The sequence below is a fragment of the Schistocerca serialis genome, chromosome 3 (genome assembly GCF_023864345.2).
Source record: "Schistocerca serialis cubense isolate TAMUIC-IGC-003099 chromosome 3, iqSchSeri2.2, whole genome shotgun sequence".
NCBI lineage: Eukaryota > Metazoa > Arthropoda > Insecta > Orthoptera > Acrididae > Schistocerca > Schistocerca serialis.
In genome coordinates, this window is record NC_064640.1 from 1,000,874,805 (window position 1) to 1,000,891,321 (window position 16,517).

A 16,517-nucleotide genomic window follows, 5' to 3' on the forward strand; every position below is an offset into this window, starting at 1 on the left:
ATTATGTGGTCTTACTTAGGCGCACAAGAAGGTAGGTTTCCAGAAGTCAAATAAATGAATCTCAGACCTGTCTTTGGTATTAAGCTAACCTATGATATTGTCACCAAAATCCGAAATATATTTAGAAAATGAGCTGTAAACAATTTAAAAACAAGCACCATGTTACGATACATTAATTACTATTCTCTGTTTTATGCTTTTTTGCGCCACCACTGGTACATTTGAAATTAGAAGGAAATAGTATACAAGAAATTCACACGATAAATAGCCGCCACACTTAATATTTCGTGTAGGTCCTTGAGCCACATCGTTTCTAGCAACATCTTTTCCATAAGCGACGTTCACATTTAGCATTTTATCGTCACTTTCTAAGAACGTACTATAACATTTTTCCATTTAAGAGTGTTCCCTTTCGTTAGTTAAACTTGTTTTCAGTACAGGGTGGTTATAATTAAACTTTCGCTACCTGAGCCAGTGTAGACGGAAAACTATTTACAGGATGGGTAGCCAACTTCATAGGAATGATGTTCAGACTGTGCACTGCAGGATTTGCGTCGTTAGTAGTGTTGGTATGGTGACTTGCCATTAGGCAGCGGTACTGGTACGGAGGCGTAGGAGGAGTTCAGACTCGAAGGTCCCAGGACACTGTTACTGCGATCTGCTTCGCCGAGGTGTGAACCTTGTTCTTCGGGAGAGAGGTGCTTTGGACTCAACTGTTTGATACTCGATGGAGCTACATCTCACACCGCTCGTGAGGTCACTCTGCTACTCCATAACACATTTGGAGAAAACCGAGCCATTGGCCGATCGTTTCAGATTATGTGGCCACCGAGATCCCTAGATAAGAACCCCTGTGATTTCTCGCTGTGGGGTTACCTGAAGGATGCGTTTTATTAACGGGACACTAACACGCGCTGGAGGCTGAATATGAGTATAGGGAGGTAGGTAGCCAACATGCCACCTCAGATGTTTCGGTTAGCAGTAGAGCAATCTCTAGCCCCTCTCCAGGCTGTCGTGGCTGCAGATGGTCGTCACATTGTAATCTGGTACACAATTAACAAATGCTGCCCTCTCATGTAGAAATTAAAATGTGTTTCTTTGAATGGTTTATTTATTATTTCTCTTCCCCATGTCCTTACAAATATGTCTACGTAGTTTCATTGTACTTCGATCATTCGTTGTTCGTGGGGACCCTCTCATATACCGAAAAGTTAATTTTAACCATTCTGTATTTTAAGTAAATCTGAAACTGTATGAATTAATTCTGGGTTTAAAAAATAGGACGACGAATTCTTTTTGTAAATTCCACGAATATTTTTACAACTAAATGTGTCGTTTGACCAAATTCGTGGGTTACATTTAATTTAAACTGTGTATGTTTGTAGCGTTACATAAAAAGCAATCGAAAAAAACAGTTTTAAATCACATACAGCAAAGTAAAATGAATGAAACTTTGATCTTTGGCTATACTGTGCCTTTCACTGGCGAATCATGGAATATTGTAAGATGGAGTCAACTGAAATTACAATGAACCCAAGAGAATATTTTTGTTAATCCAGTGTGTAATTAAGTGTCAATTGTACAGTGTGATTGTGTAAAGGAAAAAAATGTTTGCTGTAGTGCTATAAGATCAGTTTCGTGTAGCTTACACGAGAACAAATAAACACGAGTTGAGCCAAGTGTAAAGCGGTGTATATTTAAGCACTACAAGCACTGTGGCCTACAGCAAAGAAATTAAAACTTTTGCGGGGACGGTATTCTCTGAACACAAAATATTAATACAACTTAAAACGCGGTATTATCTGAGCAGCCAGGAAAGATTAAAAGTGCACAGGAAAGTAAATGAAATGGAAGTAACTGACGTTTAATGTTCCAGAAGTTCAGCGTCGATCACATCATGCGATCAGTTGCACTCTAAAGTAACGCGAGAAATTTCCCAGTGTTACACACGATCTATGCGACGATAGCACAGATATCCAACGGAAATTTATCCAGAGTCTATCGCCTGTCGTCGAGCGCTGTTAAAAGTGAATGTTCTAGCAGGGCGAGATGAGTGATTCGACAAAGTCTAGTGGAGTGAAGCAATGTCGGAGTACAGCGGCAGTGGCAATGAGAAATCGATGATATAGCGTAATTGGCGATGAACTGCTTGAGGAAGCTGTCCCGAGAGAGATTAACTTCCGTCTGCTCTGTGGCATGTTATACCTCCATTTTCGTAGTTTCCCAGGTGACAGAGTTGAATGTCTGTGGTCACAAGGCGTAGGTAACACGGCTGAATCTACGATGTACATGGTCTCTGCCACCGATACATTTGCCTTCAGAGCTGACGAAGATAAAAGGCTAAGACTCGTAATTTGTTTAAATTCCTTAGAATTTCAGAAGCTAACATCGTTACTCACATTTTGCTATAGAGAAGCTTAATTTGTAGAATACTTGCCGATCAAGTGAACAACCTGTAGAGAGATTTCGTGTTACAGAAGAGCCAGTTAGTTAGTAGTGATTAATAGTTCCATCGTTTCGTTTAGCTCATGTGGTGCCGACGACCGTATTTCTCGAAGAGCGACAGCTAAGTGTTTCTCAGGTCGAGTATGCTAAGTCTGGAAATATTAATGCCTACCAGATTACTTGGGCAGCAGGAGTGTTTTCTCGGCCTATTGGCGAATGAGAAGCCCGATGTCGAGGTTACTGACATGGGAAATATTAAAGGACAGCGGGAGATTATGTGGGCAGCACGACTGTTTTGTCGGCCTGCTGGCGCGTCAGAAGCTCGAGGTCGCGAACACTGATCTGTCAGAGCAACACACATTACGGATTGCCACAAAACACTTCCCGTCTAGCGCCAAGCATGTCTGAAGGATGGTACATGTGAAGTACTTGAAGCATAAAGGATCATGCTCGCGTATCTTCGTAGCATTCAGTCTAAAAGCAGTCTAACTGGGCCAGACTCATTTATTTACGATTCTCATATTTTCCTAAATAGCTTACAGTGAAAATAGGAATGGTTCCGTCATACAGACGGCAGCCTTCTTTGCTATTCCCTTTTCAAATTGATATTCGATAACTCGGCCGCACAGTCAGCAAACTACTTTCGTGTAAATGATAGAAATCTATGAGCACAGACTCAGGCACTCCACTTCTACGTCTACATCTGCATAGATACTCCTCAAACCACTGTGCGGCACGTGGCGGAGGGTACCCCGTACCACTAATAATCATTTCCTTTAATAACAAGATGAATGTCAGGTAGGGAGCATACGCTGTCAGTTTGCAAATCGTGGATATTTTGTTCGTTTGAGTCGATTGCTGACGTTCAAATCGCTGCCTGATAACTTATTTTTTTGCTTTTTGAACATAACTCCTTAAGAAACTATGTTATTAATGTTAGTATCATCTAACTGATATTGCTATAATTTGTTATAGTAAAATAAACTACAACTGAATTATCTTTCTACATCCAAGTACCGTTCGTCGAGTCTTCTATTGAAATGTATGTACTTCTGGAATATTTAGTCGTCAGAAATCCATTCTTCAGATCTTCTGGACTACAGTATTTCGGTCCCACTGTTGGGGTGTGGTTGTAGGCAGCTCTTATTGAATGTTGCATATGCAAGAAGGGTGCTTGGGAAGATGATTCAAATAGTGAGGCTGAAACATTGAAGCCGAGAGGATTTCACTAAATAGGCTGCATAACAACTGACATCATATAGATTGTGTACAGATAATTATGTTATTCTAATTTCGTTTAATAACTGATATTGTGGTAATTGTATCGAATCTTTAAACTAGCACGCCGTACAATTCTGTTTCACCGTGAGTTTGATATTTTCGCAATCTCTGTATTTAGGTTCAAGAATGGTTCAAATGGCTCTAAGCACTATGGGACCAAACATCTGAGGTCATCAGTCCCCTAGACTTAGAACTACTTAATCCTAACTAACCTAGGAGAGCACACACATCCATGCCCGAGGCGGGATTCGAACCTGCGACCGTAGCAGCAGCGCGGTTCCAGACTGAAGGACCTAGAACCGTTCGGCCATAGCGGCCGGCTGCAGCTAAAACTTAAGAAAATTTATAAAGATTTTAAAAATGGTTCAAATGGCTCTGAGCACTGTGGGACCAAACATCTGAGGTCATCAGTCCCCTAGACTTAGAACTACTTAAACCTAACTAACCTAGGACAGCACACACATCACATGCTCGAGGCAGGATTTGAACCTGCGACCGCAGCAGCAACGCGGTTCCGGACTGAGGCGCCTAGAACCTCTGTTTTTAGGGAATTTTAGATATTTAATTGTATTAAGTAATTTTATCGCTTTGTACATTCATTGAATAAATATATAAAATAGCCTGTAATAATCTACGTATAAAGCCCGAAATAGCGAGCTTCGAGTCATCTAGTTCTGACAGTAACTATTATGTAATGACTGCTCTAATTACAAGCAATACACTTTCATACATTCGTAGATTCACAATCCCAGAGATGTATCTGCTGACAAATTCTGAAATATTCTGACTCTTAACGAACTCTAATACAACTCGGCAGAACAATGACAAACAAATTATATTTATTCCTCTTTCAAGACTTGAAAAAGTAATTTTCATTGCTGTTCGACCTGCTCTCGATATCTGATTACGTATTTTTAAGTGGCCAAAGGAGCTCACAACATTCTTTTTAGTGTTTAGATCGTTTAAGATAACCGCTACTCATCTGCAAGGCTGTTTATGAAAATTGCTTCGTCCGGAATGAGGTTTCGGCTGGAGTCTTCTCCTAGCAGCGGATAAAGATTAACAAGAGCCCTTTGTCTGCAGCTATCAGAAGCCATTTCATTTCTGTGAGCGCTCTGTCAGCGCTGACTCAACCGCGCAGCTTCGCAAAAGTCAGGCTGGGACCTGAGGAGAGCAGGAAACATTTCACCTGCACGCCGGTACGACTGACACGTTTCAAAACTGACTCTGGAAACAAAAATCTACGTTTTCGTCTAGCCGTCCCTCGTAATAAGTTATTGGAAAATTTTACCAGTTTGCCTGTAGTTTCCCTTAGTAACTTAGGAAGACGTCGAATCACATTTTGCACAGAACACTTTGAACTGAATTGTCAAACGTGTCCCCTGTCAGTGTACCATTCCCAAGGCTTGCGGTGCAAAGTTTCGCACGCACATAAACAGAAAGCTTCGTCTCTTTTATTCAGCAACTGCAGATAACTGTTTAACAGGATCCTCGAGAAAATGAATAAATAAAGCGTTGGTATGCCTGTCCGTTCGCTGATTTCACTATATTTCTATTTTATTAGTTTCCAACAGTGAAACTTACCATAGCGCCTAACAGCTGCTTAGGATATTCGCCGTAGAAATTGGCAGCTTCTGGCAATAACGAGGTGGTAACTATTTCTTTCAATTCGGCATCGTAGTGGACACTGAAATATCCTCGTCGTGATACATTTAGAATAACAATTGATAATTAAACGTTGATACATCTCCTCGTAAAAAATGTAAGTAAAATAAAACACATTGACCTGGAAAAAATTGAAATAGCACACACTACGTGAGTACAAAGATTTCCTGTTTCGCTTTCCTACACAATAATTTAAAACAAAGTCTTTTTTTCCAATGAAAAAAGTTAGATAATTTTAAGGGCAGATATTAATAGGATCGTCGAGAAAATAAGTACGTAAAGCTGTATGTATCTGTAGTGAAGTAAGTGCTTTGGAACGTACAGATAGGGTTAATATTTGCGAAGCCTATACACAAATCGGTTAAAAGTATATAAAAAGATTATACAATAGCAAGTGCCGAATGCGAATCTAGTAAAAACTTTTATCCTCTCATGAGGTAAAGTCAAATCTTTAATAAATTTGCTAACGATCGTGATTTATCTGTGACAGATATCGAATCCTTACAATAAATCTAAGTCTCCCACTAACCTTCCCTAACACAGACTTTGCATGATCGTTCAATTTGATATAGCTTCTTAGTATTACACGTAAATTCTTATACGACGTGATGTGCTCGAGATGTTCATCAGTAATCTTGTAATATATCTCTGTGTGGTTCTTTCTCTTTGTTGTAAGCATTATCTTGCGTTTCTCCACGTATACAGAGAAGGGTAGCACGATTGGTTACAAGTTTGTTGATCAGTGCGAGAGTGTCACAGAGATACTGAAGGAACTACATTGGAAGACACTTGAAGATAGACGTAAACTATCCCGAGAAAGCCTCTTAACAATGTTTCAGGAACCGCCTTTAAATGATGATATTAGGAATATACTACAATCCCCTATGTATCGCTCACATAGGGATCGTAAGGATAAGATTAAAATAATTACTGCACGCACACAGGCATTCAAACAATCATTCTTCCTGCTCTTCGTACATGAATGGAACGTGAAGAAACCCTAACAATTAGTGCAATGAGACGTACCCTCTGCCATGCACTTCACGGTGGCATGCAGAGTATAGATGCGGATGTAGATTTAAAAAGAGCTGATGTTCCTTACACCAAGTGGAAATTTTGTCCGAGTCAGTCTGCAGTTCGTCACGAACGTCAGTAATCGATACTTTCCTGTAGACAACAAGATCATCAGCAAACAATCTTATAGTACTGCTGAGTCTATCTGGTAAATCGTTTACGTTTATTCAAAACTTAAAAGTCCTGTTACCCTTCCTCGGTGCACTTATGATGCTACTTTCTATCTGTAGGACATTCTACATCGAGTATAACGTGCTGCGTTCTATTAGCAGAATATTCATCGAGCACTCAGTATCTTCGAAGATACTCCGTATGATCGAATCTTGGCCAGCAGTCGATCATGTGGTACATTGACAATAGCCTTACGAAAATATAGAAGACATTTACCTGTTCACATTCATCTAATGGGCTTCGATCACCAGCAACTAAAAGACAAGGTGCACACACAGAAAACATAGATTGTAAATAACTATTGACATCACAAAACCAAAGATAACCAACGTTAGCCGTTATCGTTGGCTAAATAATAACTAACAGTGGGTCAGCAAATAGTGCTAATTTTGCTCCCACCAGAATCTCTGGGTTCTTATCTTCTAACTGATGACCGATACCACGGCAGTGTTCTGCAATTCGCAGATTTGCGCGGCTATTGTAAGCATGTGGCACGTTTATGCTCCGGTCACAGGTGTACCACGCTCCTGATGATCTGAGCAATGTATGACATGAGGGGTGCTACTTATTTATCCTTTGTTAATTAGTGTTTCCCTATCTATAACTTACTACGTCGGTTGTCTTTGGTTGTGTGAAGAAGCTACTTGTTTACTCTGAGGTGACAAAAGTCATAGAATAGCGATATGCACATATACAGACGGCGATAGAATAGCGTACATAAGGTATAAAAGGGCAGTGAATTGGCGGAGCTGTCATTTGTACTCAAGTGTTTCATGTGAAAAGGCTTCCCACGTAATTATGGTCGCTAGACGGGAATCAACAGACTTTGAATGCGGAACAATATTTGCAGCGAGACGCATGGGACACTCCGTTTCGGAAATTGTCAGGGTATTCAATATTCCGAGACGCGCAGTGTCAAGGGTGTGCCGAGAATACTAGATTTCAGGCATTAACTCTCACCTCAGACAACGCAGCGGCCAACGGCCTTCACTTAACGTCCGAGAGCAAAGGCGTTTGCGTAGAGTTGTTGCTGCTAACAGTCAAGCGGTACTGCGTGAAATAACCGCAGAAATTACTCTGGGACAAACGACGAAGGTAAAATTTAGGACAGTGTGACGAAATTTGGCGTTAACGGACTATGACAGCAGACGACCGCCGCGACTGCGTTTGTCAACACCACGACATCGCCTGCTACGCCCCTCCTTGGCTCGTTACCATATAAGTCGTGTTCTAGACGACTAGGAAACCATGTTCTGGTCAGATGAGTCCCATTTTCAGTCGGTAAGAACTGATGGTAGAGTTCGAGTGTGGTGCAGACCCCGTGCACCCGTGGACCCAAGCTGTAAGCAAAGCACTGTGCAGGCTGTTGGTGAATCCGTAATGGTGTGGGCTATGTTTACATGGAATGGACTGGGTCCTCTGGTCCAACTGAACGGATCATTGACAGAAAGTGGTTATCTTCGGCTACTTGGATATCATTTTCAGGCATTTATCGACCTCATGTTTATGGATGACAATGCGCCATGTCACTGGGCAACCGATGTTCGCGATTGGGTTGAAGAACATTCCGTACAATTCGAGTGAATGGCTTTGCCACCCTGGTCACCTGGCATGAAACCATCGAACATTTATGGGATGTAATCGAAACGCCAGTTCGTGGAAAAAATCATGCACCTGCAACATTTTCGAAATTGTGGGCGGCAGTAGAGGCAGCACGGGCCAATATTTCTGCAGGGGATTTCCAACGACTTGTTGAGGACATGCCAATTCGAATTCCTGTGCCGGCCGGTGTGGACGAGCGGTTCTAGGCGCTACAGTCTGGAACCGCGCGACCGCTGCGGTTGCAGGTTCGAATCCTGCCTTGGGCATGGGTGTGTGTAAGATTCTTAGGTTAGTTAGGTTTAAGTAGTTCTAAGTTCTAGGGGACTGATGACCTCAGAAGTTAAGTCCCATAGTACTCAGAGCCATTTGAACCAGTTTTTCGAGTTCCTGCACTATACCAGGCAAAAGGAGGTCTGATACGATATTAGGAGGTATCTCACGACTGTCAGCTGTCACGTCAGTGTGTAGTGTGTGCTGTCTTTCTGTATACGCTGTATTTTGATTCCAATAGACAGGTACCCGGCCGTGAAGGGTTTAAGCTGCCATGCACAGCTATCTCTCGTTGTATTTGAAAGTTACTGTGGGCACCTGTCGATATAGCGGCAGTTGTGAAAGACGTTAAACTGCATCATTCCCGTAAGTTATCCGAACGTTCGATAAGACCAGGTTTTTACACAGCAAGCTGCGTTTCTTTCGTCTAATTTTTTTTCGAATATGTCCCAGTTCTTTCAGAGAAGTGTGTTTTCTACAGGAATGTCACATTGTTTGAGCTTAGAATATGCTCAAGGGTCGTGTAACAGACGGACGTCAGCGACACTGGTCTGTAATTCTGTGCATCCGACCTTTTGCCTTTTGTAAACAGGAGTGACCCGCACTCTTTTCAGCGACACAGAGCTCTTCGCTGTGCAAGAGATTCTCAATAAATATGAGCTACGAAAGGTGCTAATTTCGCAGCGTATTCAGTGTGAAACTCAAATTCCTTTATGTTGTTGCAACTGTTCGCGTGACTGTGGCAGTGATGGCATGGGTGTGCGGTTCGACGGACGGAATCCGTCAGACAACCCAATACTGTTCTTGTAGAATACATTCATTCATATAGCATTATTATGATGTTCAACCGTCGGTCGGCCCAAGGGATGTGAAGGAAGGCGCCCACCAGCGCTCTAGCTTGACACATGAGAACAGTGTCAGCGTTATTTCTCGGCGTCTCTCCTCCTTACCCATTCGACAGCCCCATTTATCGTATACTTGCCGTTTACAGTTTGTAAGTGTCAGTGCCGACGCAGCCGTCTGTTTGCGACAGGGCAGTCCTGGTCTGAATAGCGTAATGCGCCCATACTCCGAGCCTTACGCTACTGCCGTAAGGACTACACTGATAACTCAAATATACTACGATCACATGCTTAATGGCGTGTCGGTACACCAGTGGAATGAATTCGAAAAGTCCTTGGTAGTTATTTCAAAGTATGTGGCACCAGACGTCCACGTATAGGACACGTACAATTACGGGCCGCTGATGTGTTGGTGCCTGATTCTGTCCCTATGAGATTCAGATCAAGAGAAGCTTTTGGTAAAGATAAGAGCGTAAGTTCAGTATCGTGCTCTTCTGGCATTCTGTCGTGGACAACTTTCCTACTGCAAGATACCATCACCGTCGAGGAGAGCATCAAGCATTTATGGATGCAGGTGATCCGTAAGAATGTTCACTTAGCCCACAGCTGTCACGTTTGCCTTCGAGTACTAACACACACACCCCATACCATAACACGACCCTACCGACGTGCCTCCGTATCGCGGTGAATGCTTCCAGCAGCCGCTAGCTAGGGTGGTGGTGTACCCCGACACGACCATTGACATGGCACAACAAGAAATGTAATTCATCCCACCAGACGACACGTTTCCACCGATTCACAGCGCAGCCTCAATGATTCTGTCGTTGTTGACGATATCGTTGAATCAAAATGAGAACACTTAAGGGTCGTCTGCTGCAAAGAACCATGCTCAACGATGTGTGCTCCAAAACACTTGTACCTGCACCAGCATTGTACTCTGCTGCCAGATCTGCCACAGACAGCCGTCTATCCTATTGTAGATCATGACCTGATCGTGGTTTCGACGCCCTTCAACAAAATTCCACAGATGCTCAGTGTGGTATCATAACTCGATAGCACCCCACTGGTATCCAACTAACGAAAACGCAAGTTTCCGTCAGATGGCTATAGCGGCTGTGCGTGATCCGGCTGCCCCAATGGAGCACACCGACAGAGCCACGCCTCCGGTGGCTCCGTGCCACGAGCGCTGTTTGCCACCGCGATATAGAATGATCGGCGGCAGCCACACGGCGCATTCACAACAAGGCGTGGCTCAGTCGCAACGGAATCACTACCGAGACGCTGCCCAGTCGCGGCCCTCTTACTACAGCTCACGCGTTAGTTAAGAGAGCCTCACCCTCAGATGCTCTTGTTGCTATTGTATTAGCTGGACTATACTGCTGCATGCTCATTTGTATAGAGTTTTCGTACGCTTAGAGAAAGCTACAGGTTAAATAAGGCTTCACTGTATTAACTTTTTCTCTAGCCATTTCTCCTCCTCTCCAGCTTTCCTACGACGACAGCTGATGCACCACTCTACAGTCCACCTCTCCTTACCGTTCTGTACGGAGTAGTACACAACACTCACGGCAGTAGCATGTGAACAGCCGACTCGCTGCGCCGCTTCCGAGATGGTTGTTTCCAGATGCTGTGTCACATCAATGTGCGCTTTGTCAAAATCGCATATGGCAGTGGATTTGCCGTATGTGGCCCACACCATCTTCATTCGTCTATCCTGTGCTTAAATACTATCCTCACCGCATGAGATGCGCGCAACGCGACCGGACAGCATTGAGTCTTGCGGTGGACAGCGCTCATATTACTTTGACTCATCAGTCTAATTCTTTGTACCATGAAATGTACACACAAGTATTTTCTTCTATTAGATACAATTTGATGCATTGCTCGAGTAAAATGAATACCATACGGAGAAAAACAACTGCGCTTATCTGTGCCTAGCATGTTTTTGCATGATCTGTTTCAATTAACCTTTATTATCATAGTAAGTAAAATAAATTGGAAAACATAATCATTCAATTGTTGTGGTTTTACTTTGGAACCACTGGGGCGTACAGTATTCAACCACCCATCACGTCATGAGATATATTTGAAAGCAATAAGCCGGCAGTGGTGGCCGAGCGGTTCTAGGCGCTTCAGTGCGGAACCGCGCAACTGCTACGGTCGCAGGTTCGAATCCTGCCTCGGGCATGGATGCGTGTGATGTCCTTAGGTTAGTTAGGTTTAAGTAGTTCTACGTTCTAGGGGAATGATGACCTCAGATGTTAAGTCCCATTGTGCTCGGAGCCATTTTGAAAGCAATTGCCGCGTGGAGTGGCCGCACGGTCTAGGCGCCTTGTCACGGTTCGCGCGGTTGCCCCCGTCGGCGGTTCGAGTCCTCCCTCGGGCGTGGGTGTGTGTGTGTGTTGTTCTTAGCGTAAGTTAATTTAATTAGTGTGTAAGCCTAGGGACCGATGAGCTCAGCAGTTTGGTCGCATAGAACCTTACCACAACAAATGTGTTTCAACTTGTCGATTAGCCGCGTCTGAGAGTGAGGAAACCTTAGAAATCCATTTATACGGGAAGCACTTGCTTGGACTTTCAACAGCTTCTGCTGTACAAGCAGTTTCACCGTCGTTTGTACGAAGCTAGCGTTGTAAAACTATCGTAAGCTACAGTAGACTATCATAAGTAAGTCTAGATTAAGGCAGTGTTCCTTGTAGGAGTGGTCAGTTAAAATCGTAGCCACATTACCTGTAGGTTAGGTGTATTGGGTACCTACTCGGCGTTACCTCATTTCGATCACTTTGTTTCAGTATGCGATCAGTGACTTACCATATTCCCCTAGGAACTTCAGGTGAATCATCTAGTAACTGAATGAGGATATATAAGAGGCTATGTAACATATGGGATATTTTTGGTCTACGGAGTTTTCTTCTCAGAATTTATAACAAAACTGGAATGGTCAATGTTTAATTAAGGTTTCCTTCGAAAATAGTTGACCTGTTACGTGAAGTAGAGAGATGTTGCTGTAAGAATACAAATAATACACATTTATCATATAGCGTTAGAATACGCGATTTCTTCAAGAAAAGGTAAAATTATAAAAAACACAAAACAAAAACTTGTCACACATCGCTTCAGTACTTCGTCGAACTTATATAAAACATGCTTCTCTTATTTATAAACAACTTTCACATTTATCAGTAAGAACAGGAAACTGTAGTCTTTGATCATGAGGAACGTTCTATTGAGTACAAAATAGCAAAAATAATTATGTAAATTTTTTGTTTGTGCTTGCAAACTATACTTGCATCAATAGCTATTTCCTTGGTTACATGAAAGCGAAGCACTTACTTGATCATCTAACTTTTATTAGTCATAAATTGCAATTTAAATTTTGTAATGGTATTAAGTGCCCAGTGAACTAACACTAGACGATGTGTGGCTCTAATTATGTGCAAAACAAACAAACGAACAACAAAACAAAGAGAAGTCGTCGGCTTCCAGTTTCTCCCAGATATTGAATTGCGTTTCTTTCTCTACCAATACTACCTGTATTCCTACAATTTACTACGTCATTTGTGTAGTGTACCAAAACTTCAGAACCGTAGTTTTGGTAGATTGAAACTCTATCCATAGCAGATATATACGTCTACATAGATATTCCGCAAGCTCCAATACGGTGCGTGGCGGAGGGTTCTCTGTACAGAATTTTGTTAAGATGCGTTAAGAACAGAACAGTTTTCGTGAATCGGAGAACTGTATCTCCCAGTGAATCACGGTAAGTTAATCTGCCAGTGCATGTCAACAACATCGAAAACCATGTTGTAAGAATATGAGTTCAAGCGCCGATTTTCAGGAGTGCATTTACTGTTTTCTACTCTTTAGTTTAACCTAAATTTGACAGCAGTGAACAAATATGAAGAATCACGTTCTTCTCGACAAAATGTAGGACGGACATTAGAGGAAGATCACGTTACATGTTCTATAGAATGCCTGTATCCTTTGAGATCGAAATGGCACACAGTGGGGAAACATAGCATTGGATCTTATGATAAACATACACCTGTGTGAAAATTTAAAGAGAGTAAACCTTCCCGAGATACTCTTACTGAGCCACCAGGCCGTCTATACCTCCTAGTAGAATTTACATTTGATGTGCGGCACACATCTTCCAAAGAGCTTTCTTATAATTAATCTTTCATGTAAAATTCACCGTGCTCCTTCTTGTGATACACCTAATGTCTCAGATAATCCAACAGCCCTTCAGCACTATGCTAGGGTCACTTTATCTATGTTTTGACCTTTTGGAATGTCCTTCATGCAATGCACCTTTAAAATAATTACTGCAAAGTATTAATTCATTTGCTAGGTGTCGGAAATTCTTAAAGAGTGGATTCGTAATAAGCCTTCTCCAGCTTTGGATGAATTTCCGTTGGCGGTGACGAAATGGTGTTACAGTTTACCCACTTGAGTGAAACATACACAAGACAACTGCTTTTCGTAAAAAAAAAAAAAAGGAAGCACCTGCAGCCGTCGTTTTGATGTTATTTTGTTATATTGCAACCAGTTTCGATGACCCAATACACCATCTTCCTGCCTGTAAGCATAAACAGTAATGATAGCATCATCATATTATCAACCATGCAAATACAAATACAGATTAAAGGCAGAATAAAAGTCAAGGACAATATTATATAAGTAAATTTACCGTATTCATTTGATACAAACCAACAGATACATGCACTGCACATTTCTAAAATCGAATTGTACATAGTATACCATGTCTAATTTCTACTCTATACATTGTTTAAATGTACTATTTATTAATAAAGTCATTAATTAAATATTACATCATTAAAAACTGGTCAGTTATATGGTACACTAAACAGCAAAATCCTGAAGTAATATACCGAACTACGAAAATTACTGTAGAAAATGATAGATGTATGAAATAAACTACAACATTCATTTTGTGCATATGACATAAGTAGGCCCCACTACGGTTTGCAACTCAGCATTTTATAGCTTTGACGTGACATATGTACTTATAGTGTCATTTTGATAGCTTTACCTATATTGACACTTAGATGTTGTTGATGCTGTCCTTCAAATGGTTCAAATGGCTCTGAGCACTATGGGACTTAACAGCTATGGCCATCAGTCCCCTAGAACTTAGAACTACTTAAACCTAACTAACCTAAGGACAGCACACAACACCCAGTCATCACGAGGCAGAGAAAATCCCTGACCCGCCGGGAATCGAACCCGGGAGCCCGGGCGTGGGAAGCGAAAACGCTACCGCACGACCACGAGCTGCGAACATGCTGTCCTTGCAAGGACTACTTGCACATAGATTTCCTTGTTTCACTCATTTCTGATGTTGTTGTAGTTTATTTCATACAGCTATCATTTTCTACAGTTATTTTTATTGTTTGGTAGATTACTTTAGGATCTGGGAGTTTAGTGTATCATCTAACTGAACAGTCTTTAATCATGGCAAATTTATTCAATGATTTTATTAATAAACAGTACATTTGCTTAACGTACAGAGTGGAAATTCGTCACGGTATACTGTACATAATTCCGTTTTAGATATGTGACAATGAATGTATCTCTTGGTTTTTATCAGATGATTACTATAAATTTACTTATATAGTGTTGTCCTTGACGTTTATTCTGTCTTTGTATTTGCGTGGTTGGCAATTTAATGATGCTATCATTATTGTTTATGCAAACACGCCTGTAGATGGTGTACTTAATCACCGAAACTGATTGCAATGTAATAAAATAACATCAAAAAGACCACTGCATCTACTTCATTTTTTTAAGTAACTGAACTGCCAAAGTCCTGCACACAATCAGGCTCGAGGATGAGCATACAGAAACGAGTGTTTTATGATGCAGTACAAACAGATGCAATTGACAACTGAGTTACGCAAATGCGCTGCAACTACCAATATATCGAAAATGAAATTTAATTGACATGAAGTCCACGTCTTTTCTAGATCGAGAAATTCTCGCTTTCTCTCGCAGCCAGTAGGAAAGTAAAACATTTTAATCGTGGCGTAGTTTTGTTGAATCTGAGCAGTGGTTGCTCGTAAGCTGGGTGACGCGATTCCTTCCGGCAGGCGAGAGGCATCGACCCGCCGTGGCGAGGCTGTTGGTCGCGCCGAGTTCGCAACAGGCCAGGAATGCGCCGAGTTCGGCACGTAGGAGGTGATGCTAGCGTCCGGCCAACAATCTCGCCAACTAACCTCTGCAGGAATGGCCCGCCTGTGCTTGTGCTACTTCCTGGACCACCTCTGGCACGTCGATTACTTGTAAGCCGGGAGGCTAAGCCCTTATTGCCTTCTAGAGACACAGTGCTATTTCGAATTGCTTTCGCAGTGTAAAGACCCTCTTGGCTCTTTACCTTTATGTTTCACAGGGGAAGTATTTAAATACGCGTCTCATAAAACAAGCTGGACAGGGAATAAATGAATCGAGGTGAAACCAATCTGCGGTTAGCTCCAGCGAGCTTACTGAGTTTTTCTAACAGTGCTTATCATGCCTTTTCTTCTTCATTATTATTATTAATCCGATCTCGTAAACTGACATACAGCCGGCAGAGCGGTGTGCTGACCACATGCCCCTCCATATCCGCATCCAATGACGCCTGTGGGCTGAGGATGACAAGGCGGCCGGTTGGTACCGTTGGGCCTTCCAAGGCCTGTTCGGACGGAGTTAGATTATTTTTATTAATGACATTTCATTTATTTGTTCCTTAATCACGCGATACAAGAAGAAGGTTAACGTCATTACAGACCCTATACTGAAAAGACAAAAGTCATGGGATACCTCTTAGTATCATGTCGGACTTCCTTTCGTCGGGCGTAACGCAGCAGCTCAACGTGTCGTGGACTCAACAAGTCGCTACAAGTCCCCTGCTGAAATACTGAGCAATGCAGCCCCCACAGCCATCCACAATTGCTAAAGTGTTACTGGTGCAGGATTTTGCACACGAACTGACCACTCGATTATGTTCAATAAATATACGATTGGATTCATGTTGGGTGATCTGGACGTCGTCCAGAATGTCTTTCAAACCAGTGATATGGCACAGTGTTATGCATAAAAATTACGTCGTTGTTTGGGAAGATGAAGTCCATGGATGGATACAAATGGTCTCCAAGTAGTCGAACATAA